General features: G+C 43.3%; 1 long non-coding RNA gene across 2 annotated transcripts; it reads right to left on the reverse strand.

Annotated features, from left to right (window-relative positions):
- Positions 1–436: 436 nt before the first annotated feature.
- LOC149127993 (uncharacterized) lies at positions 437–9,882 on the reverse strand. 2 transcript variants are annotated; one of them, XR_016230184.1, is made up of 3 exons: positions 9,099–9,882; positions 5,145–5,268; positions 437–4,125 (listed from the first exon to the last, which is right to left on the reverse strand). It is a non-coding gene; the product is annotated as an uncharacterized LOC149127993 (long non-coding RNA). The 2 variants fall into 2 exon arrangements; XR_016230183.1 differs by having other exon boundaries at positions 437–4,128.
- Between the last annotated feature and the right edge of the window lie 15,720 nt (positions 9,883–25,602).

Genomic DNA, 25,602 nt, shown 5'->3' on the forward strand with positions numbered 1-25,602 from the left:
GTGAACTGGCACCAATTCTGGCATTTCTGGTAGAGGTTTTACCCACTATTCCACTATACCAGCCCCGTTGTTTTCTATTCATCATTTCATGACTTCTTTTGGGAAAATTTTTATTTAATTATTTTCTTCTCTATTTTCTTATTATTTAAACCTTTTATTTTTATTGTTGCACAGGTTTCTAGGGTTTACAATATGCATTTTTTACCTTCAAATATTATTGTACATATAAATAAGATGAACAAAGACTAGCACAATATAATTTATACCCCTCTTCCATTTGTGTTGTTACTATCATACATGTTATTTCTTTATTTTAACTTTTATTTATAAATATAAATTTCCAAAGTACAGCTTTTGGATTATAGTGGCTTCCCCCCCCCTCATAACTTCCCTCCCACCCGCAACCCTCCCATCTCCCGCTCCCTCTCCCATTCCATTCACATCAAGATTTATTTTCAATTATCTTTATATGCAGAAGATCAATTTAGTGTATATTAAGTAAAGATTTCAACAGTTTGCACCCACACAGAAACACAAAGTGTAAAGTACTGTTAGAGTACTAGCTATAGCATTAATTCACATTGTACAACACATTAAGGACAGAGATCCTACATGGGGAGCAAGTGCACAGTGATTCCTGTTGTTGGCTTAACAAATTGACACTCTTGTTTATGGCATCAGTAATCACCCTAGGCTCTTGTCATGAGTTGCCAAGGCTATGAAAGCCTTTTGAGTTCACCAGCTCCAATCTTATTTAGACAAGATCATAGCCAAAGTGGAAGTTCTCTCTTCCAAGTACTCCTCAAAAAGTTCATGGGAAAATGCATGTAGTGAGAAAACTATAAATGGATTTCAATCTTTTTGCACCAAAATAAACTTATCTTTTAATTTCATTTTTCTATAAAATACTTGAAATAACCTAGTATATGTTGAAATCTTACAATGCATGGTTATTTGTTTTTTACTTCAGTCATTCACGAACAAAATTATTAAAAATATTGTACAAAATTATATTCAGGTCATATGTCTAGGTGAATATGAAAGATAAGTGAATTTCATATTTAGACTGGGGTCCCATCCCCACAATTTCCTATTACATATGTGCAAATACTCCAAATTTTTTTTTTTTTAAATTCCAGTATCACTTTTAGTCCCAAGGATTTTAGATAAGGGTTATCAAATCTGTGGTAGAGGTAAAGGAAAGATATGTAAGAGGTGAAATTAGCAGGGTTTTCTGATAAAACAGATACGGGGGAAAGCAGAAGTACTAAGGGTTACTTCCAGGTTCTCTGCCTCTGAATGGATGGTGCGGAGCTACAGATCAGAAGGAGAGGACCCTTATTTGCTTGATGGGTTGAATGAGGAGGATAACTTAAATTTGGCTTTTGAAGTGTAGAATAGGAAGATGCTTTGAGACATTCACACAACAAGTCAAGTGGGTAGCTGAATCTATGTACTCAAAAAATTTTGAGTTTGGAGGTAGAGACATAAAAATAGAAATTATTAGTACTTAAGTGGTAATGCAGATGCAGGTGGGACAGAGAGAGAATACAAAGTGGGAAGAACAGGAAGATGAGAATAAAGCTTTGGAGAATTTTAACATGTAACTGTCAAGGCAAGGGAAAGGAGGCTACAGGTACCTGGAAATGTAGTCAGGGAACAGAAAGTCATGGGGTGGCTTCCACGTGCAAAACCAAAAAAAAGAGAAAGGTTCCAGAAAGGCGCATGCATGGTATGACATGCTGAGAAAGGCTAGAGGAGAGGAGATCTGGGATTCTGAGACAAGGAGGTGATTCCCACCTACCCTGAGGTTGTTTCTGTACAGTTCACAGGTGTATAATGGAAATTGGGAAAATGGAGGAAGCTTATCTGAGTAGGAGGTGGAAAGAGCCCATTCTGTGGTCACCAATGGCCTGGACTTCACCAAATTCAACCTCTCTCTTCTGATGTTGCTGCTGTGGTCACTTTGAGTCACTCTGCCTCCCTAATCTCCCTTGACAAATCAAAGAAGTAACTCCACTTCTACATTTTATGTTTCTTAGTATCCACATACTCTTCAGAAAACTCACCTGTTTGGTTTTGTTGCCTGGCTTCCTACGGCCACCACTTACCTGTGGGTATCCAAATGACTCAGTCAGCACACTCCTCTCCTTCCCACAGTCTCACGCACCTTGAGACTGCACAGTGCACTTGAGGTGGCTCCCAGGTGCACAGCAGCATCACAGGTGCTCCTTCCTCTCCCCAGCCTTTTATTTCTGAATGTTTTGAAGGCTGGATACAGATGAGTTTCTTACTGAAGCCAAAGTTAAATTAAACCATTCCTATTCACTTGCCTTGCTGTTGTTCTTCTCTGTTTCTGTTCTCTAAAGCTCAAAGTCTGATGTCATCTTCCACTTGTTGCCACTTTCCTACTTCCTGCACTTACCCTTTCTTCCTGTCTCTCCTGAGCACACACACCCAGGCCAGCCTCCTGCATTCTCCTGGATCCCCAGTGGGCTCTAGAGTCATGGGAATGACCCAGAGCCAGGGTCACCCAGGTATGACCCTCAGAACCACTCACCAGGCTTATCAAAGCTGTCTCTTAATATGTGACCATGCCACAATGCGGTCAGTTGATTAATACAGAAAGGGGAATTCTAAGGAAAATAAGGGATTACTAATAGATTCCAACTTGTCTCCAACTCCAGGTCTTTGGCAATGGCGCCCTGGAGCGCCATGTTAAGAAACATTCCAAATGTTCATCCAGATCTGGTGCTAGAGTCACAAGGGCTGCAGGGTACAGGGTAGAACTGTCAGTCAAATACTGGGTCAATGCAATTCTTGGTGATAGGATCAGGTTGAACATCAATAGGCCTGTAGTTTGAACCCAAGGAAAAGGCCTGCATGCACATTCTGGTAGACTGTTTTGAAGTGTGTAATTCACTAACATTTATTGGAAAGTGATATGGCTTAACTTCTGCTCTTTCAATCCTTTTTAAAATTTGTTTATTTTTTTAATGTATTTGAAAGACAGAGAAAGAGAGCAACAGACAGAGATCTCCCATCGGCCGATTAACTATCCAGATGCCTGCAAAGGCCTACACTGGGCCAATCTGAAATTGAGAGCAGGGAATTTCATTCATATCTCCCACGTGGCCAGCAGGGACTCAACTTCTTGGACTGTCACCTGCTTCTCTCAGGGTGGGCATTAGCAGTAATCTGAAACAAAAGGCAGAGCCAGGACTCAAACCCAGGCACTCCAATATAGGATGTGGGCATCCCCAAGTGGCAGTGTAACTGCTACACCAAATGTCTGCCCTGCGATTTGGAGTTTTTGGATTATGGATTTAAGACTTAAGTCCATGTAAATATTCCAAAGTCCAAAAAGAAAAAAAAATGAAATCTGAAGCACTTCTGGCCCTGTAAATTTAAGATAAGGGATGGAAAATGCAAAGAAGAAATAAAAATGCCCAGTCATTCTGCCCTGTTTCAGCCAATGAGAACAGCTTGAAGGTGAAATCGATGTATCTGGCCCAGCTCAGCCTCTGCTAACACTCAGAGGTCTGTCACGCACAGGATCAGCACCAAAGAGGAACTGAGACGGTGAGGGCTTTGTTTTTTGAAGAGCCCCCTCTTCTCTAACAAAGGCAGAGCTAGAAATTCCTCCTGTCTCCATGCATAGTAAGCTTGTAGATGCAACCAGCTCCACGGGTAGGCAAGTGAGCATCAAGTTAAGTCCCCAGCAGAGCCCTGCCAAACCGCAGCTTCACCCCTCCAGGGGTCCCCGCTCAACCCCCTCGTGAGGCTGTGGGGTGCTGACCACACCTCAGGCTGTCTTCCCCTTTCTCCAGGGGTGGGTCTTATTTCTCAGATATCCACCACTCACTCAACCAGATGTACATGTGAAGAAGTTCCAGCAGCAGCTCAGAAATGTTGAAGCTTCCTGTTCCGATCAGATTCCTTGTGCTTGAAACCATGTGAAGCCTGAACTTGAGTTTGCCCTTCACCCTGGTCTCCTCAGACTAGCTTCAGAGTCCTTCCCTGATGTCACCATTCTGGCCCAATGCAGCATCATGTTCCATCTCCACGCGAGTGCCAGGGTGCTAATTTTCTGTGGGTACTGGCCATTGAATGCACTCAGGACACCTGCTGTGGATCAAACACAAAATCAGCGTTTACTGTTAAGCTGGATTGGAGACAGAAGCAGAGCGCCCTGGCTCGCTCCTTGAACACAAGCCTTCATTTACCTCAATTTACCTTTCTGATTATAGGCACAAGGTTGCCCTATCTCTGTTACATTAAAACCTGGAGAGACTTGGGGGAAAAGAGGGTGGGACAGGAGGGAGAGAAGGGGTGTGCCCTATTGTGGCAGAATTCCAGGGTCATAACCCCCTCAGTAAGGTGCTGTTGAGACAGGGAGGTGTGGAGAAGAAGGGGCACTTGACGCAGAGGTTAAGACACTGCTTGAGACCTCCATGGCCCATATGGGTGTGCCTGGGTGCCATTCCTGCCTCCAACTCCTGATTCCAGCTTCCCGCTACTGTGCACCCTGGAAAGCTGCAGGGCATGGCTCAAGTAGTTGGGTTCCTGCCATCTACCTGGGGGACCTGATTTGAGTTCCCAACTCCTCATTTTGGCCTGATTCAATGTTCACATAAAAAAACAAGAGGATGCTTGAATGGTGGACCTCACACAGTCTCATCAATAACAGAAGGCCCCCCCAGAGACACACAAGGAAGAGGGAAGAAGATGCTGTATAGCATTTTCCTGCTTCTGGTTGGCTTCACCCATGGAGCTTAACAGCCAGGTCTTCTCTCCATGCCTACATCATTGGGAGAAAAGACTAGGGGAGCCCTGGCCCATGCTTTGAGGTCCTTCCCACTGCTCTGGGCCAGGGGACAGAGACCCAGCTTGAGCTCTCAAATCATTCTGCAGTGGATCAAAGCAGGATATTAAATGCATTTCTGCAACCAAAGAGCTCATCTCCTTCTAATCTCAAATTATATACAACTACAGTATTCAAATAAGCAGCAGAAATTGAACAGCAAACCCAAGTGACTAAAGAAAATAGGATCTCCCAGGGGGGCAATGCTGTGGTGCAGTAGGTTAAGCCTCTACTTTGGGTGCCCACATGCCGTAGCAGAGTCCCTGGGACTGAGTCGCACCTCTGCTTCCCTGGCTCCTGGCTTCCGGCTTCAGCCTGGTGGAACCATGTTGCAGGCATTTGGGCAGTGAATAAGCAAGTGGAAGATCTCACTCTGCTCTTCTTCTCTTTCTCCTACACTGTACCTTTCAAATAAACAAATAAAATTTTAAATTAGAAAAAACAACAATAAGGGGATAATCCAGTTTCAGCTACAATAACAAAAATGTCCCCTAATTAAATTGCCCTCCATCATCAAAATCTCAAGGAGAAATTACAGTTCCCAGGCCACCCACCTTGAATTAAAGGTCACAGGTCTACATGACTTTCTCTCCACTTTTTCATTCTGATTCTCAGCCAGAAGAGCCCTGGCTTCCGTCAACATCAGCTCACTCCTTTCACCAGAGGTCTCCTACAGTTCATCTCATCCAGTTCTGTCCTTTGTGCACCCTATTTTTCTAAAATACTCCAAGTCTATAGTGTTATCCTATCACCTGACCAGCTAGCCAGATGGAGGGCTGTGGGATACCACTCCCAACTGTCCAACACCTACTGTGTTAGCTGGGGGAAACTGCCAGGCCAGTGACAACAGCAGCTCCCAGGCTCGTAGACTCTCAGCGGGGTGTGCTCTGGGCTCTGGGTGAGTAGATGATTGGGAATCCATCCCATAGAGACCTTGCTTCTAAACTTCAGCTGGGAGTCTGCAGGATTCATGAACAAGAGAATGGTGTGGAGGGAGTCTTTAAGTGCCTTCAAATCTGTAGCCCACTGCTCTTTTTGGGGCATAGGAAGCAAAAGCTGGAAGCCACTTCTAATGTGTGAGACTTTAGGCTGAACCTCCGCCCCCATCATCTATTTTTCTGCCCTTCGTTCTATTTCTCATCAAGAAATAATTGCAAAACCTGCAGAGCTCCTGTATATGAGATTTCCTCTGGGGCCATCAAAGGTGGGGCTGTCCACGTTCAGTTGCTCCTTATGCTGCACTGAAGACTGTATTATTGCAGTGCTTACCTGGTGGGCTAAGGTTTTCTGAACACAGTCCTTGAGCAGATTGGCACCTTCTCTGCTTCGAAGCTTTATGGTAACTCTGGATCACTAATTGCATAACAACCCAACCTGTGGGTTCACCCAGCAATGGTGGCTGATTTTTATCACACAAAAAATAAGGGGGAAGGAAGGCTCTATCATGTGGTAGGTCAGCTATCTTTTAGGGTGATTAAAAAAAAAAAAAACAAGCACAACAAGAAAATTCATCAAAGAAACCCAAACAAGAGTCCAAGAATTTGCACTGTTCCTAAGAATGCTGTTTACTTGGGCACTAAAGAAGATATAATGGGGCCGGCACTGTGGCGTAGTGGGTAAAGGTGCCGCCTTCAGTGCCAGCATCCCATAGGGGGGCCAGTTCAAGCCCCGGCTGCTCCACTTCTGATCCAGCTCTCTGCTATGGCCTGGGAAAGCAGTAGAAGATGGCCCAAGCCCTCAGGCCCCTGTACCTCTGTGGGAGACCTGGAAGAAGCTCCTGGCTCCTGGCTTCTGGCTTTAGATCAACCTAGTTCCTGCCATTGTAGCCATTTAGGGAGTGAACCAGTAGGTGGAAGATCTCTCTCTCTCTCTCTCTCTCTCTCTCTCTCTCTCTGCCTCTGCTTCTCTGTAACTCTGCCTTTCAAATAAATGAATAAATCATTATTAAAAAAAGACATGGTATTCCTAGAAAACAAATCAGAGAAAAGGAATTGTCAGTTCTGGGATCAGAACAGATGCAGTGCTAGGACTTTACTTTTTAAATGAAGGAGACATGCATATTTAGAGAAAGAGAGGGACAATATTAGAACAGAAGGTGGTGGTCACAGAAGACAGCATAGACCTTTACAAAAGGGATATGAAGATGCATTGCCCCAACTATTCCTAAAGACAATGAAGAGGAGGAAAATGCAATATGGAAGATAATATGCAGTACAGCCACTGAGGAAAATTCTCCAAAAGCTGAAATGGAGCTATGCAATTCAACTCTCTCACCACAGGGTATACACCCAAGAGAGAAGAAATCAGTCTGTCAAGGAGACATCTTCACTCCCATGTTCACTGAAGCACTATTCACAATTGCCCAGCTAAGAAAACAAACTAGTGTCCCTCAGCTAATAAATGGGCCAAGAACATAAGAAAATGTGATATATAAATATATATACACTATATACATATATGTGTGTGTGTACAATGAAATACTATTCAGCCCTAAAGAAGAATGGAATCTTGTACTTGCAACAACAGGAATTCAAGTAGATCTGTGGATGGTAAGTGAAATAAACCAGGCTTAGAAAGAAAGTACTGCATGACCTCACTCAGGTGTATAAAGTAAAAATGGTGCTCTCATCAAAGTTAAGAGTATAATGGTGGTTACCAGAGTAGGGGAGGGGGTGGAGGAAAGGATGGAGAAATGTATTCAGCAGGTAATGAATTATAATTAGATAGGAGTAAGAGTTCTGGTGTTCTATTACACAGTAGTGTTGTGGGAAGAGGGTCCCCCAGGTGTATTTATCCCAAGGTTCTTATCTTGAGATAAGAACATGAGAGATGAACTCAAGGCAGAACTCTCTTAACATGAGAGATGAACTCAAGGCAGAGGCATGGATAAAGTAATAAAGGATTCATTTCAAGAGATTAAAGAGATACTAGACACTCAGACGTGACTGTGGGCAGCCCCCTGAGGAGAGTCACCAGCACCCAGGTTTGGCCATGCCCTTTATCATGTAGGGCATGGAACACTAATTGAATATACAGATGGAGCAGAGTTTGGCATGGTTCAGTGCACATAATGATTGCTGGTAAGGTTTTATGGCGTCTCCACGTGGAGCTCAGAATAGTCATGTTGATCATGGAGTTTCCTCCATGATAGAGTAGGTTCAGGTGCATTGTGGGAAAGTGGGTGTACTGAATTGTCATGGAAGGGGATAGAATTTTTTTCACTGTGCAGGGCTAAGGCATAAGACTGTTGGAAACTTCTCAGCTCCCTTTTCCCTCACTAATTCCCTGCCTAGCCCATATCAGTGTGACTATAGATAGTGATAATATACTGTATATTTTTCAGAAGAAAAAATTAGAAGAAAACATTGAATATTTTCACCTTAAAGAAATGATAATCATTTGAGGAGATAGCTAGGTTAACCCCGAATGGACACTGAACAATGGATACATGTCTCAAAGCATCATATGCTATCCCATAAATATGTACAATTTTATGTGTCAGTTAACAATAATGTATGTGTAGATTTGTGTGTGTTTAAAGGGTAGAATGGGATGATCAACATCCTGGAGGGATCTCAGAGCCCAGAACCACAGGTGGTACTCTCCTAAACTCAAGATGGGAAAGATACAATACTGAGGTCAGTATGTCTGGAGAATCCTCCCTGAAATATGTAAGAGGCGGTTTATGACAATTTTGACAGATCTAGAGGGCTAGAGTAGAATCTTGTAAATATTATGAAGTGGTAGCAGAGACCACCAAAATCTCCTGGCAGGTGCTCTGGGGGGATCTGCCCAGACATTTGTGGGTAGGAATCTTCTGGTGAAGATCTCAGGATGAAAAGATGAATCCCAAGGAGCCAGCGGAGCACACCCCACAGATGGCCGCTGTCTCTGAAAGATGCACCCACAGGTAATTCCAGGAAGGCAGTAAGTGTTAGCCTAATACTTTCATCAAAAACACAACACACATAGCCTGAAACTCCTTGGGTTATACTGTTGGTTCCTTTAAGTAGAGAAATTCCATGATGCATGCACTCCAAAAATAAAACAAGAGCCTCCAACCCCACGGGGACTATTTGATTTAACATGAGGCAGATAAAGACCATGATTTTTTTTTTAATAAAAGGAAGGCTTTTTTTCCATCCCTACTGGGGAAGGGTTGAGGGGTTGATCTCACCTGAGAGTGATTTACACTCCATTAATGAATGCCAGAAAGGAATTAAAGCCCTCTTACCTCTAAAATGTCCTCTTATAATCTGGGATTGCTCTTAACTTCAGAGGACTCCTTGGTACCAAGACACTAGATGCAGTCCCAAAGCACACACAGTGATATTTTCTGTTGTTTCAGGGACCCAAGTGGCTGTTTGACGTATGCAGATCATGACTTCTCCTGCAAGCTCTTCAGAGAACTCTCTTTCTTCCCTTTTCTCTCTCTCTTTTTTAATCTGCCCATCACCTATGCTAATTCTATTACATCACATGTCCTGTACAGTCAGCTCCCTGACCTATTTCATGAGTCACCTCCAAAGACTTCTTGCAGAATCTAGCAGCAAAAGTCTTCAGGGGTTCACAGCTTTTGTCAGCCTCAGCAGGAGCCTGAACGCAGATGAGCACAGTGGTTAAGAGGCCAGACCACCTGTGCAGGAACCACCCCATTGCTTACCAGAAGCATCAGCCCTGGGTAAATTAGATAGCATCTCTGAACTTCAGTTTCCTTGTCTCCACAGCAGAGATCTACTATACAACTTCACTTAATTATCGCAATGATACATGAGGAAATCTTCGTAAAAACCCCTCATAGTAACTGCACCACAAATGCAGATTTTTATGTCATTGAATTGTTTATGCCATAGAAACAACTCCTCTTGGTCTGTTTTGTGTTGTTATATGAAACTACCTGAAACTGGGTGACATAAAAAAGGGGTTTGCGTAGCTCACAGTTCTGGAGGTTCAAGAGCTTGGCACCAGCTTGAGTTTCCGGTCAGGGCCTTCAAGCTGTGTCATAGGATGGCAGATGGTTTCATGATGAGAGTATGTGCAGCAGTGATGACTCAACCCACCTGGGTCTCTCCCCCATGAGAATCTTGAGTTGCATTCCCAACTCCAGGCTGCAGCTGCGGTCCAGCCCCAGCTGTTGCAGCCATCTGGGGAGCTCTCTTTGTCTCTCCTCCACTCCCCTGCAACACCTCTCAAATAAATATAAAATAATAAAAAATAAAAAAAACCTGTAGAATGAAACAAGCTGAATATCCCTTTTCTGAATGTCTTGGGGTGATCAGAAGTATTTTGGATTTTTGAATGTTTTCAGATTTGAGATTATTTTCACATCCACAATGAGTTATTTCAGAGATGGGAATCTATCAACACAAAATTTATTTATGTTTTATATACATAACTTCAGCTGATTTTTTAAAAATTCATTTATTAAAATTTCTTTTATTTATTTGAAAGGCAGAGTTAGAGACAGAGAAAGAGAGGGGTCTTCCATCTGCTAGTTCACTCCCTTTTGGCTGCAACAGCCAGAGCTGAGCTGATCTGAAGCCAGGAGCCAAGATCCAGGAGCTTCCTCTAAGTCTCCCATGTGGGTCCAGGGGCCCAAGGACTTGGGTCATCCTCTGATGCTTTCCCTGGTGCAATAGCAGGAAGCTGGATTGGAAGTGCAGTAGCTGGAACTTGAACCAGCGCTCATATGGGACGCTGATGCTGCAGGCCAGGACTTTTAACCCACCGCACACAGCGCGGGCTCCAACTTGAGGTAATTTTATACATTATTTCCAGTGTGCCCACACTTTGACTGCCACTCAGCTCATGGGGGCAGGAGTGGAATTTTCCATTTGTGGCCTCAGTTTGACACTTAAAACATTTCACACTTTGTAGTGTGTAGGATTTTTGGATTAGGGGTGCTCAACTTGTACATTGAAATAAGGCTGTGTGTGTGTGTTGTAGGGGAGGACAAGAGTCTTAAACTCAGATCTGACATCACAGCCTACACTCTCTTTTTTTATTCTTATGGTAACACACATACATGCAACATAAAATGCACCATTTTAACCACTTTAGCCACTTTTAAGTGGACAACAGTACTAAGAACACTCCCACTGATATGCAACCATCCCCACCACCCATCTCCTGAAGGTTTTCATCTCCCCACACTGAAACTTCTCCTAACCGTTAACTTAGGTGTGGGTGTACAGGAAAGAAAATGTACTGTATACAGGATGTTGTACAAACCATGGTTTTACACAACCACTGGAGTCTTGAGTTGTATCCCACAGGAAAAGGGGGCCCTACTGCCATATGGCTGGCCCTTGAACAGCTGTCCCTCTAACAGAGAGGGATGCTGGGGATATGAACACATAGAGGAAAGAATCTGGGAGGATGCAGTGAGAAGGTGACCATCTACAAGACCAAATCAACTCTGCCCACACCTGTATCTTGGACTTCAGTCTCCAGAACCATAAGCAAATAAATTTCTGCGGGCAAAGCTACCCCTCTGTGGTCTTTCGTTTCAGCAGCCCTCGCCAGCTGACATAGACAGGGCTGCTCGCGTCTCTCCAGGGAAGAACTGAGCTCTCACACTGGCTTCTCCCAATTGCAGCTTTGGAGGCTGGGGGTTGCTGAAGTCTACCTTTGTGTATCATGCAGACAGGGATGTGGGTTGTAAGCTCTCCCTGAGGACGGGCAATGGAAGACATTTCAAAGTATGAGTTTCCATGAGCACAGCATTACAGTGTCCTGCACAGCAGGGGTTTCCTGGGGCATTCCCACCTTCTGCAACCTTGCTCAGAAACTCAGCATGTGTGAACCGTCTGCCTTCAGCCTGCTGCTTCGGAGCACTCAGAGAGGAGCAAAGCCCCCAGAGGAGGTGCCACAGCCTGAAAAGTAAGCTCCCACCCCTAGAAGGAAAGTCTGCTATATTTCTCCATGTTTCACAATGGCACTTGTTGGTGCCATCATTAATAGTGAAGTTTTTGATTTTCAGTAAAAACAATTATAAAAATTTCTCCAATTTTTTTACTCTAAGGCACATTCAAAAATGCAGGCTCCAAGATGAGCCAAGGAAGCCGACTGCCTTTCGAGGACTTCCAAAGGTGGAGAGGGCTGGGGATGGAAATGTGATTCAGACACAGCTGGAAAAGCGACTGAAAGAACCCGACAAGTCTTAGAGGGGAGGAGCCTCCCAGGACACTCCACTAGGAAGATCACACCCCAGAAGGGGTCTTGGAAATGTGTGACCCAGCACCGGGAACATGAGAAACAGTGAGAACGCTCCTTACTGGAAACGCAATTTGCAAATTTTCATGTAAAATGAGTTCATGGGGAGCATGAGCCTGATTCATGATGTCACAAGTCCCCGGAACACAAGTTGTATCCAGAAGCCAAAGACAGTAAGACATAGATTCCCAGAGAGGGAAGAGATCCTCATGCTTCAAAGATCAGAAAATAAATGGAGGAAGTATGCAGTAAGGAGAAGTGATGGAGGCAAAGAGAACAGATTGGCATAGAATGATAGGATAGAAATGAAAGACAAAGGAAAAGCTAAAAGGGGGAAATCTTATTAGCAAAGAGGAAGGGTCTGCAGCCACTCATGAAGTCCAATCCCAGGATAGGGGTTCCCGATGGCTTCACACTTGTGCTGCACTAATAGGAAGTCTTCTGTCCGGGACCCAGCCCTGCCCGAGTTGACCAGTTCTAGTCATGCACCAGCCCACACCTCCAGAGTACAGGCATCATCTGTCATATGATGGCCTGCAGCAAGCTAAATAAATAGGTTTGAGAATAAAAAACTGATGAAAAGGAAAAATGGTCCCTAAGAGTCATTGATACACATAAACTGAGGGAATCCTGACAGCATCGGATGGAGAAAAAACTCCATAGGAGAATAAAGAGTTTATCTACACAACTAGCAAACAGGACCCCAGACTTGAATGGACAGACAATGCAGTCGCAAGCTTCAGCAAGATTTTTTTTTTTTCCATCCAGGGCAGCACACAGGGAATTTACAAATCCGGTGTGTATGTGGAATAGGAACGTGTTTTACAACAGTCCTTTATGTGTGCTTTAGTTGCTAGCCCCTCAGGCATTCTGCTGGTCTCCTTGACATTAGCAGGAAGACTGGTGATAACACTCAAGCTTCTAGAACCAGGGATCATTGTCAGCTGGACCAGTAGATGGATAATGTCCTTAAGAGGTAGAGGGAGAGGTCAAAACAGGAGTCTCAAGATGTTGTTACTAAGGCTATGGAAAATGTTTATGGTCCCAGGATGAGGTATGTCTGTTTCTCTCACTTCAGAGACAATGAGAAGTTAACCAGCATGATCACAAAGGGGCCTGACATTGGGTGAAGGACTCAGGGTGAGGTTCCTGTTTGGCCCTGTGTTTTCCCTGTCCCTAACTCTGTTTTCTCTAGTGACTCATAAATAAATGCTAGCTTTACCCATCAGCATGATTACAGAGTGTGTTCATTGAGCAAATACTCTTTTGGCCCGGCACTCTGTTCTAGCTCTGTCATGCGATGGCAATGGAATGAAAAACAAGATAAACAGGCTCTCTTCTCATGAACTAACAAATTCGACTCTTTCAACCGCAGTTGGAGGACCTACATACTCCTGACTCACCCTCCCACTTATCCAAAATTCAATTCCTGTCCTTTCCCATCCTTTCTGATATTCAGATATTCTGCTTGGCTCCAATCAGAAAACTCATCATCAACCCCTTGGCCGTGAGAAACTGATTATCTAATGTGCCATCACTAGCTCTTTTTTCCCAATCCAACATTTTCAAGGATCTTCACCCATATTTTCCTTGTAAAGATTTATTTATTTATTTGAGAAGTAGTTACAGACAGAGAGATGGAGAGACAAAAGAGAAAGAGCTTCCATCTGCTGGTTCACTCCCCAAATGGCTGCAACAGCCAGAACTGGGTGGATCCAGGTGCTTCTTCAAGTCTCCCACATGGTTGCAGGGGCCCAAACACGTGGGCCACCTTCCAGTGCATTCCCAGGCCAGTAGCATGGAGCTGGATCAGAAGTGAAGCAGCTGGACTCAAACCAGCACTAGAGGCAGAGGTTTAACCCACTAGCCCACAGCGCCGGCTCCTCTCCTATGTTCTTACAAAAGAGCTCTTCTCCAGTCTTCACCACCCCACCACAAACCTACACCTTGGACCCTTAAGTTCCAAGTCCTATGGGACTACTGAACTGCTCACTGAAGTTAACCAAACGCCTTTGACGGACTTGCTAAAGCAATCCTCTCTATTTTCATTAATTCTCCATCAGCACTGTTTGAGACTGTGACCACTTCCTCTTCAATACACCACTAGTGGCCTCCATAACACTCGGGTCCATTCTTGGTTTCCCTCCCGTCACTCTCATTTCCCTCTGTGGGCTTCTCTGCGCTACACTGATTCCTCATAAATGTAAACGTTTCCTAAAGCTCTGCCTTTGCTTTCTTGGATTCTCCAGCTTCAACCAGCATCACTGTTGGCTTTGAAATCCACATCAAAATTGTTTTTCTGACCCCTCCACACATCACCCCACTTGCAAATTCACTCAGGTGACCTACACATACCCGTTGTACCATCCACTCCTTTCATTACTCAGCGCCAGCTAGGGCTCTATCATCTCTCACCAGGATGACAACAGTACTTTTCTAGGTACTGACTATGCTTGCCTCCGTGCACTGAATTGAGTTCCCTCTTTAAAAACTAGCGATGGATCACTCAGTCCATAGAATGTGGTCCAAATCACTGCTAGGGAGTTTTTACTCTGTTCGCACACCCCTGCTCCAAATGAGCAATGGGACTTTGGACAAGTTGTTTACCTTCTTGAGCTCTTAGATCCTTGGCTCCCAGTACTTTCATGGTAACAGTTGGACAGAGGTGTCCAAGACAATGGAGCAAGCGGAAGTTCAAATCTAACCCATCCTCCAAACACTCTCAGTTCCACGGCCTTGGAGAGTCTGAGTCTGCCCTACTTCACAGAAAGGTACAGGGAGGGGTGAGACTTCCCAGGGCTAAGGCTTCTTCTTTGACACATTCATATCATTCCCAACACTTGGCACTCAACTACAATTTATTTTCCCTTACACATACCACATACATTCATAACTCAATGCTCATGTCCCCATTGTCTCTGCAGCAGACAACTCCCATTTTCCATCAGGGAAAAACCCTCTCACCTCTCAGTGTTCTTTGCTCGGCAGGTCTGTGCATCCCTCCTCAGCTCAGAAGTTCCCCTTAAACACCACATCCTGGTTCCGTGTTTATTGAGCACAGGTTATTTTGGTTTTAATTGTATCTCCTCCATTTTAATCTGCCTTCTCCATTTACTTAGACTAACCTGAGGGCAGGATACAGAGTGGAGCCCACTCATTTTTGTTGATTTGAACTCAGTACTTCTGGTAAACCCATATTTGTAGCTAAGCACTCTAAGCAGTTGGTAAACAAAGGGTTACAGCCAAGAGATGAGTCTAAGGAGTTAATATGTATATCTGGAAGGAGCCAGGTTAGAGAATTTTAAAATAACCCCAATTAAATGCAGTAATACACAATGGCCATAGAAGAATATAGATAAGCAAAAAGAAATTAAAATTACTCCAAATTCTACTACTTGCAGATAACCAGAGTCATCATTTTGCTTTATAACCCAACAAATGCTTGTATGCATGATTTTCATCAAAAATTAAAGTATTTCATTACCTACTTTTCACTTGATATACAATAAGCATTTTAATATGGTATAAACTGTTTTTCTATGGCATCATTATTTTGTTTTCACATATTATTGCATTAGACGGTTACACCAAAATTTGTTGAAACAGTACCCAATTTTCATTTTTTTTCCTCTAGTTTATAGAATCCTGGAGTCAACATCATTGAAACCAAGTATTTTGGACAACATTACAATTATCCTTTAGCATCCAGTATCCACGGGAGGTTGGTTCCAGGGTCTCCTGTGGATATTAAAATCTGCAGATGCTCCAGTTCTTTATATAAAATGGCGAAGTATTTGCATGTAACCCAGACACATCCACTTCTGTGCTTTAAATCACCTCTAGATTACTTATAGTTCCTAAATAAGTAATACAATGAAAGTGCTATATAAAATAATTATTTTGCTGTATTGTTAGGGAATGATGACAAGTAAAGAAGTCCATATGAGTTCAGCAGATGTGATATTTTTCCTGACTATTTTGACCTATGATTGGTTGAATTCATAGATGGGAGGGCTAACTGTAATTGTCACCAAAGAATAAATGTCAACAAATAGAACTCATCAATCAAAGGCTAGGCTCTTACTTAAGGTTTTTTTTTTTTTTTTTGATACCTATTAATAAACTGGCCCTCAGAATCACTGTACCAACCTTCTTATTCCAAAACAAAGTCAACCCTGATGGTACAAGAATCTGTTTCATTATTGGGAAAAATGTACAATTGTAAATTAACATATTTTATAGGGGCCAGCACTGTGGCTCACTTGGTTAATCCTCCGTCTGCGGCACCCAAATCCCCTATGGGGTTCTAGTCCCAGTTGCTCCTCTTCCAGTCCAGCTCTCCGCTGTGGCCCAGGAGGGCAGTGGAGGATGGCCCAAGTGCTTGGGACCTGCCCCCGCATGGGAAACCAGGTGGAAGCACCTGGCTCCTGGCTTCGAATCAGAGCAACGCCGGCCGTGGTGGCCATTTGGGGAGTGAACCAATGGAAGGAAGACCTTTCTCTCTGTTTCTCTCTCACACTGCCTATAACTCTACCTGTCAAATAAAAAAATTAAAAAAATATTTTCCAGTAGCAACAGAATGCTCTGACTCCATGGCTCTAAGAGTTTTCAGTGAACAACAGTAAAACACTATTGGGTTTTGTATTTATTTTAGGCTGCACTCATTGCAGTTGGAAGAAAAAGTGTAAACTTGTGTGATGTGTCATTGCTACTGGCTTGTGCTTGAACAATTATGTGTGTGAGTGTGAGTGTGTGTGGTGGGGAGGAGGTGGAGATGCTGAAGAGTCATGTCTAAGATGAAATATCATTTAGAGAGCAGCTGAATTAGCAGTTTAAAAAAGTGCTGCCTTCCAGTTACCACTTTACAAGAAAAAGTGATTTTCACACCTTTTTCTTCTCAGAAAGCAAAGATTTTCACTTTACTGTTTTCTATTCTCAGGAGATATGCTACTTGTGGTTTTGAGAGTTTTGATCATCTGTCACTAAATCCACCCAACCACTTGCAACATTGCAATGAAGAGTTAATTCTTCAGTATCATCCATGGATGGTTGACTCTGTAGATGGGCTCTACCTGCACTGTTGTGAGCTGTGCAGACTGGCCTTGCACCCACTAGCTTAGAACACAGAGAGGGAAATATGATGAGGCCAGCACTTTATAAGCTTCTCAAGTCCCATAATCTTCTCAAGAGAGGGCTCCCAGGCAGACAGGGTTTGCGTAGGAGACAACCAAAGACAAATGATCTGCCTGTGCAACCATCAGGCCCAAGGAAAAGCGTGACCAGTTGTGTGGAGGAGCCAGAGCACCTGTATTCAGGAGGTGAGTGGTCTGGGACAGTTACGCTCAACCTGAACCAGGGCACATCAGTATCATCTGGTGGAACTCCCTTACTGGTTTTGAGACTGCTTCCTTTCCTCACTGTGGATGCCATTGGCATCGGGACCTGGAGTTTCCTCAGTGTGGACATCGGAGGATGTTCAACACCATCCCAACCTCCAGAGGCCAGTGGCACTTCCTCCCCAGCTATGATAAAGAAAAAGCCCTCCAGACCTTGCCGGAGGTCCCTGTGTACCCTAGAAACCCCAGTTGAGAACCACTGTTCTGGAACAGGGGGCTGGTCTGGAAGAGAGAGTGCGCAGGTGGGTGAGAAAAGCGTTAAAGATGATGCATCAGCATGAACAAAGAAATAGACCAGAGAGGGAGCATCCTGTATTGTCTGCAGCACCAGAAGGGGTCCAGGTTGGCTGGGATCAGCCAGAACAGCTGCAGCTGCAGAGTCCACCGTGCCCCAGGCTCTTATTTTTATCTTCAAGAGGACATTCCTACATCTTACAGATCAAGAAACAAAGGTGAAGCAGTATTTTAAAGGCCACCAGTTACTATGTCACCAAGTTGGGATCTGAACACAGATCATCAATACGCTTCCTACTGCATGACAAGCAACAGAACTAAAGATGCACAGTGGGATTTTGAGCAAGATAAGGCACAATGGGTTCACATTAGAAAGGATCTGAAGAGCCAGGATGAACTGGCTTTTGAAACCCAAGGCACCGTCTTCTAACTCATTTTGGAATGGGCAAAATTCTACTAATTCTTTAAAAACCAAAGTACTATTTGAAGGAAGTTATTAAGTACTTACCTTGATCATTGGGATGAAGGAAAACAATTACAAAAAAAATTTTAAAAAGATCAGTCAAAAGGACTTAAAGATAAAAAAAAATTACTGGTTTAGAAGATGTCCGCATTAAGAAATCCAAGTGGCCAAGAGAATGGAAGGTGAAACAGACATCTCCAGCCAGTTAAGTCCCAGGAGGCAAAGGCGAAAGTGAAAGTAGACAAAGACAGAGGTGAACAGGAAATAATGGTGTGTACATTTGGAACATTAAGTCTGTCTGCAGTAATTAATTTAAAAATCATGGTGTATGCACAATTCTGGATGATTATGAATTACCAAACTAGATTAATGTTATTGTTTTTGAAGATTTGTTAATTTTTTTCAAAAGTCAGAATTAAAGAGAGAGATCTGCCGGCGCCGCGGCTCACTAGGCTAATCCTCCGCCTTGCGGCGCCGGCACACTGGGTTCTAGTCCCAGTCGGGGCGCCAGATTCTGTCCCAGTTGCCCCTCTTCCAGGCCAGCTCTCTGCTATGGCCAGGGAGTGCAGTGGAGGATGGCCCAAGTGCTTGGGCCCTGCACCCCATGGGAGACCAGGAGAAGTACCTGGCTCCTGCCATCGGATCAGCGCGGTGCGCCGGCCGCAGCAGCTATTCAGGGGTGAACCAATGGCAAAGGAAGACCTTTCTCTCTGTCTCTCTCTCTCACTGTCCACTCTGCCTGCCAAAAAAAAAAAAAAAAAAAAAAGAGAGAGAGATCTTCCACCTGCTGGTTCACTCCCCAAATGGCTGCAACAGTTGGGGCTGGGCCAGGCTGAAGACAGGAGCTAGGAGATTCATCAGGGTCTGCTCTGCGGGGCCCTAACACTTGGATCATTTCCACTGCTTACCCAGGCCATTAGCAGGGAGCTAAATCAGAATTGGAGAAGCCAGGACAAGAATCAGAGCCCATAGTGGGTGTTAGTGTTGCAGACTATGGCTTTACCTGCTGCCACAACACCAGCCCCTAGATTAAAGAAAGAAATTTTTAAAAGAAAGCAATGAATCAATAACTGTGATTAAACACAACAAATGTAATTTAAGAATCACCCCCAAAATGGTACTTGACTGAGACCAGTTCATGGGCAAAATCTTCAAATCTATAAGAAAGAGTTTCAGCTATTAAAAGATAGAAAACTTCATAATTCATCTTATAAGACCAGTATAATTTCTACAGGACAAAACTAGGGAAAAAAAGAAGAGTTTCCTTTGTAAATATAAAATCCTAAGTAAAATTAGACAAATGAGATATATTTACAAATATTAGCACAAGAATACAAAGATGTTTTAATGTGTTTTCAAAACTACATTGCCATATTTTATCACATCAAAAAGTATGTAATTATTATCATAGATGACTCTTGACAAAGTTCAATGTTTATTCTGATAAAAACTTTTAGTAAACCAGCTCTAAAGGTTAGTTTAATTTTAAACAATTTAAATTTAAAATAAAATTGTATGGATAATAGCCAACATCATAACTAAGAGTAGAAACTCAGAGACTACTCAACTCAACTCTCACATCTATTAAAGAAATTCATAGAAATTCTAACAAACACCAAAAAGAAGAAATCACAATAGCTAGTAAAGAAAAACAAATTTATTTTTATTTTCAGTTTTGATGATCTATGTAGAAAAAATAATTGAATATATGAAAAAAAATAAGACATACCAGTTGGCTAATTGTAAAATAAAAATACAAAAGTCAGCAGTATCATATCAGCCAGGAATTAAATATAGTCATGTACCACATTGTGACATTTTGGTCAACAACAGGTATATGACAGTGGTTCTATAAGATTAGAATGGAGCCAAAAAAACCCTCTCACTTGGTAACATCATAGCCATTGTGCCATCATGGTGTGATGATGCTGGTGTCAACACTCCTACTGCACATCATTAGAGCACACAAAACTACACAGCACATAATCCTCAATGACAAATGCCTAGGTTACTGCTGTATGTATTAATCATATTATACTTTTTGTCATTGTTTTAGAATGTATTCCTACTTCAAAAAAAAAGGGGGCTGACTATAAAACCATATGTAGAGGGGTGTGTATTTGGCGCAGCAGGGAAGACTCTGCTTGGGGCTCCTTTGTCCCCTAGTGGAGTCCCTGGTTCAAGTCCCAGCTACTCAACTTCTGATTCAGCTTCCCGCTAATGCGCACCCTGGGAGGCAGCAGGTGCTGGCTCACATCCCTGGGTTCCTGCCAGCCACTGTGGAGGGCTTCCTATTTATGCCTGACCTAACGTTAGCTTTTGGAGACAGGCATTTGGAGAGTGAAACATCAGATGGAAGATCTCTGTCTCTCTCTCTGTCTCTCTCTCTCTGCCTTTCAAATGAAAGGCTAAAAAAAAAAAAGAATAAACAATGCTATATTCTGCTGGCAGCAGTCTCATGTATCTCGTGATTACCCTGTCTCTTGATGACATCAAGAGACAGGCAGAGCGATTAACTTCTACCAACTACACATATGTACACATATGTAAGTGCACATATGTAAAGTGCACCTTGTGGAATCACATGACACACACACTCATCCTCTCATTAAGTGATGCCTGATTGTGCTAGGGAAAATCAGGAAATAGAAATCCCAATAACAACAGCAAAATAATTCCTTTAAGAAGCCTAGGCCAGGATCCATATGGAGAAAAAAAATATCAAATTGTATTGAGACATTTAAAAATATGTTAGGAGCCAGCATTGAGGTATATCAGGTAAAGCCACCGCCTAAGGCTCCAGCATCCCATATGGGCACTGGTTCATGGCTTGGCTACTCCTCTTCCAATCTAGCTCCCTGCTAATGTGACTGGGAAGGCAGCAGAAGATGGCCCAAGGGCTTGGGTCCCCGCAACCATGTAGGAGACCTGGATGAAACTCCTGGTTCCAGGCTTCGGCCTGGCCCAGCCTTGGTCATTGTGGTCATGTGGGGAGTGAATCAGCCATGGAGGACTTCTCCCTCTGTTTCTCTTTCTCTCTAACTCTGCCTTTCATATAAATAAAAACTTAAAAAAAGTTATTACATGTTTTTAAACAGGTAAAATATTATAAATTAACATAAATTCAGAAAACTTTTAAATTAAAATATCAATGGAAATTTGTTGAAACATAAGAAACTAATGAATAAAATGAATCAGAAAAGTGTTTAAAAAATATTATAAGCAGTGGTTTAGATTGCCAGATGTTAAAGCACATTATAGAGCATAAAATATTGTTTACATCGATAGCAAAGTGTTGTTATTTTGTGCTTATTCAAAATGTTTGTCAACTATTTTTTTAAAGATTTATTATTTTATTTGAAAGTCAGAGTTATACAGAGAGAGAAGGAGAGGCAGAGAGAGAGAGAGAGAGAGAGAGGTCTCCCATCTGATGGTTCACTCCCCAAATGGCTGCAGTGCCCGGAGCTGTACCAATCTGAAGACAGGAGCCAGGAACTTCTTCCGGGTCTCCCACATGGGTGCAGGGGCCCAAGGACTTGGGCCATCTTCTACTGCTTTCCCAGGCCATAGCAGAGAGCTGGATTGGAAGAGGAGCAGCCGGGACTTGAACCAGTGCCCATATGGGATACTGGCACCACAGGCCAGGGCATTAACCCACCGTGCCACAGCGCCGACCCAAACTATTTATAGTCAGAAAATGTATTAAATATATAATTCAATATGTATAAAAAGTACTTCAAAAATTTCACAGGAAATGGAATAATAAATATAATAAATTGATTTTGGTACAAAAATTTTTTAAATCCTTATGTATTTTTTCACTACACATTTTCATGAGCTTTTGAAAACCTTTCATGATAATATATTGATAAAATGTATATATATTCACCAAATGTTCATCAAAATGTAATACATATCAAAAATCTGGAGTTTCCTTCATCTGTGTCCTACTCTGTTCCAGGCTCCCATGGGTCCCCTCCCTGTCCCGTTCCTTGACCCCTTCCCAACCCCAGGCCCACCTTTCTTTTTTTTTTCTTTTTTTAGACTTTTAATTTATTTGTTTGAGAGTTAGAGTTACAGACATAAAGAAGGAGAGACAGACAAAGAGAGAGGTCTTCCATCTGCTGGTTCACTCCCCAAATGGTCACAATGGCCGGAGCTAAGCTGATCTGAAGCCAAGAGCTTTTTCTGGGTATCCCACATGGGTGCTGGTGCCCAAGTATTTGGGTCATATTCTACTGCTTTCTCAGGCCATAAGCAGGGAGCTGGATCAGAAGTGGAGCAACCGGGATTCGAACCAGCACCCAAGAAAACTAAACTGCTGGTGGGGCTCCAAATGCTTCCCATGGCCTTGTGCTTCTTCCCTCTCCAAGCGCCCCTCATTTTACCTGCCATCTCCACCTGCCCCTGGACTGTTCAGGAGCAACGCTCTCCGGCAAGTCCTCTCTGACCTGTGCCCTGTCCTCTTCACACACCCTGCACTGTAAGACGGTTACATGAAGGAAAGAACCTTGATGAGGGCAACGCAGCCTTAGACTGAAGATGGTGTATATTTTATTGTCTTGTGTTGAAATCTGTTCTAACTTCTCTATCGGGCTAGTTTCAAGATTCAGGGCTTTACCTATATTTGACAACTTAGATGCAAAACCACTTTATTAGTCTCAACTCAAAATACTTTAGAAACACAGTTGGTGATCTGTTTGAAAACTACAATAAAGACACTTAGAACATTGGAAGGTGTAAAAGTATTCATGAGTAAGGCCTCCCATGGAGGTCACCAGCACAGAACAGTGCCCTTGTAGGGGCCCTCACTAAATTCTGCTGTTTCTTCCTTTAAAACACCTTTGGAAAAGCCCCCACGTGGCCCCGGGCAGCTCTGCTTATCTTGAGCTTCCAAATCTTCTGAGTTTTCAGATTACAACGGTTTCCTTTCAAACTTCCCCAGTGGGTACCTCATGGTTCTTCTTTTTCCCCTACAGAAGTTTTTTGGTGGCTTTATCTCCCCATCTGAAATGCATTGCCCCCACCCCATTTTAAAGGCAGGCATCTTTTAGTCAACTCAGCTGTTATAAGCCAAGGGAGTGGAAAAATATATATATATCAGCTTCCTGTCTGGGTATAACTGGGAGTAAACAAAGCCACCTTTTCACATGTGAATTCACACATGGGAATGGCTGTAAGGGGACAAACAAATCAGGGCTTCCTGCCCAGGAGAAACAAGTGCATATTATCAGCAGAATTTTTAAACTTTCTAAAAATATTTATTTATGTTAAAGGCAGAGTGACAGAGAGAGGTAGAGAGGTGGAGAGAGAGAAAGAGAGAGACAGAGAGATATCTTCCGTGTGCTGGTTACTCCCCAAATGCCTACAATCGCCAGGGCTGGGCCAGGCTAAAGCCAGGAGATCAGTGGCAGGGAACCAGCCACCTTGAGCCATCATGTACTGCCTCCCAGGGTGTGCATTAGCAGGAAGCTGGCCTAGATGGCAGAGCCAGAACTTGAACCTAGGCACCCTGATGTGGAGTTGCAGACGTTGCAAGTGACAGCTTTCTCAGGGGGCTGAGCATCCACCTGGATAAAATATACTCTGTGTCTTAGGCAGCAATGAAAGAAAGCTGGGGTGGGGGAGGAAAACTGAGGGAAGGAGATGGAGGAAGGGGGAGAAAGAGAAAGGGAAAGAAAGCAAGGGAGGGAGGGAGAGAAGGGAACAAAGAAAGAAGGAAAGACTCCATGGTCTAGTAATGCTAGGACATAGTTCCAATTAGAAGAAAAGACACAATTCTTACAGCTGTCCAGAAGGCCACTCCAATAAGCTGCCCTCCTTCATTCAACCAGTGGTCAAGCCAGCCCAGCAAATCACCCCCACAAGCAGAATCTGATTTGCAGTAGAGGAGACACTGTTACTGCCTAATGTTGTGTGTAAGTCACCTGTGTACCAAGTGCGGTTCTCGGGTACGGGAGAAAGAGACCTCAGCTCTACATTAGGATGTGTCAGATATGAAAAGGAAAAGCTCTATGCATCCCCCAAAGACCCCAGCCTGGACCAACATGGACTAGGCTGTGCTTGGAACATCCCTCTTCCAGGCAAAGATGCTGGGGAGGGGGCTTGCAATGTCAATCATCCGCCTCAAACCAGAATGTGGCTGTGCTTGCCCCCATTTTTGTGGATGCTTGCCTTGCTCCTGTGAGAGAAGTTGTTGTGTCTTGAAGCACCATGAGGGCTTCTCACATACATCTCAGATTCGACCTAGCCTGAGTTTCTCAATTGCAAGAAACAGAAACTCAATGTAAGCAGAAACAAGGACTATCCAACACCTAGAAGTGAGACTTCCAAGGGAATTCAGCCACATCAGGATTCAGTGACTCAAACAATGTCACAGTCTCACTTTCCCTTGGTCTCTCTCCTTCTCTGATTCTGCTTATCTCTGTAGCTCTTCATTTCTGGCATGACCTTTTCTTGATGTGGGCGAGTTCCAGCCTTGTGGAAGGCAAGCTTGCTACCAGCAAACCTACAATCTACAATCTACATCGAGAGAGAGGAGAGAGAGAGCATTTTTCCTTTTTTCCTCTCCTGTATTATACAGTTACTTTCAAACTCTAGGTAAGCATCAGAATTGACCACCTCATCATGGCCCTCAAGAGTCACAGACAAAGAGTTTCCTAATGAAATCCAAGGAAGATAGGCAAACATATTGGGGACCCAAAGCGTAGTCCACCAGAACCTACACATTCTCTGGGAATAGCTGTAGTAGGAGAGAAATCATCACCTGGAGGTAAGTGGAAGCATTGAATTTTGTGGTCAGCCAGCCTTGGGTCCAAATATTATGGGGTATTAGGGAAAGGTATTTAAATTTTCTGAAGTTCAACTTACGTGTCTACAAAACGTGTCTCAAAAGGTTAGCGTGAGGATTTGCATGCCCAGAGTTGGACATAGTGAACGCTTAGCCAAGTGTGACTTCCTGTGGTCATCAGCAGAACCACTGAAGACACTCAGTGGGGTTGGCGGTGACATGTTTATAGGAACCACTGACAATCATTCAACTTGTCCTGCTTTCTCCTTTATGCTACCCCCAGTGTGGAGCCCTCTTACACCCCTCCCCACAGCAAGCCACAATGAAAGCCCACTCTTTGATCCCTACCTGTAATAAGACTACTTGGATTTCCTCAGTGCCAGACAGTCATCATCTAGCAACTCAGTCCACTCCATTTAGCCCTGGACAAAACTGCTGAGGCAAGAGAAAAATATTCTTTCTGACACTATGCATTTACTGTGCTTTTATTCATTCCAGAAAGTTACAAGGGGTCTTCAAAATGTTCATAGAAAATGTGTGTTATGAAAGAACTATGCACAGCTTTTAAAACATTTTGTACCCAAATAAACTTAATCTTTTTAAACTTTTATTTAATGAATATAAATTTTGAAAGTACAAC

This window comes from Oryctolagus cuniculus, chromosome 2 (genome assembly GCF_051225735.1).
Source record: "Oryctolagus cuniculus isolate XC-2025 breed Fujian yellow rabbit chromosome 2, ASM5122573v1, whole genome shotgun sequence".
Classification (NCBI taxonomy): domain Eukaryota; kingdom Metazoa; phylum Chordata; class Mammalia; order Lagomorpha; family Leporidae; genus Oryctolagus; species Oryctolagus cuniculus.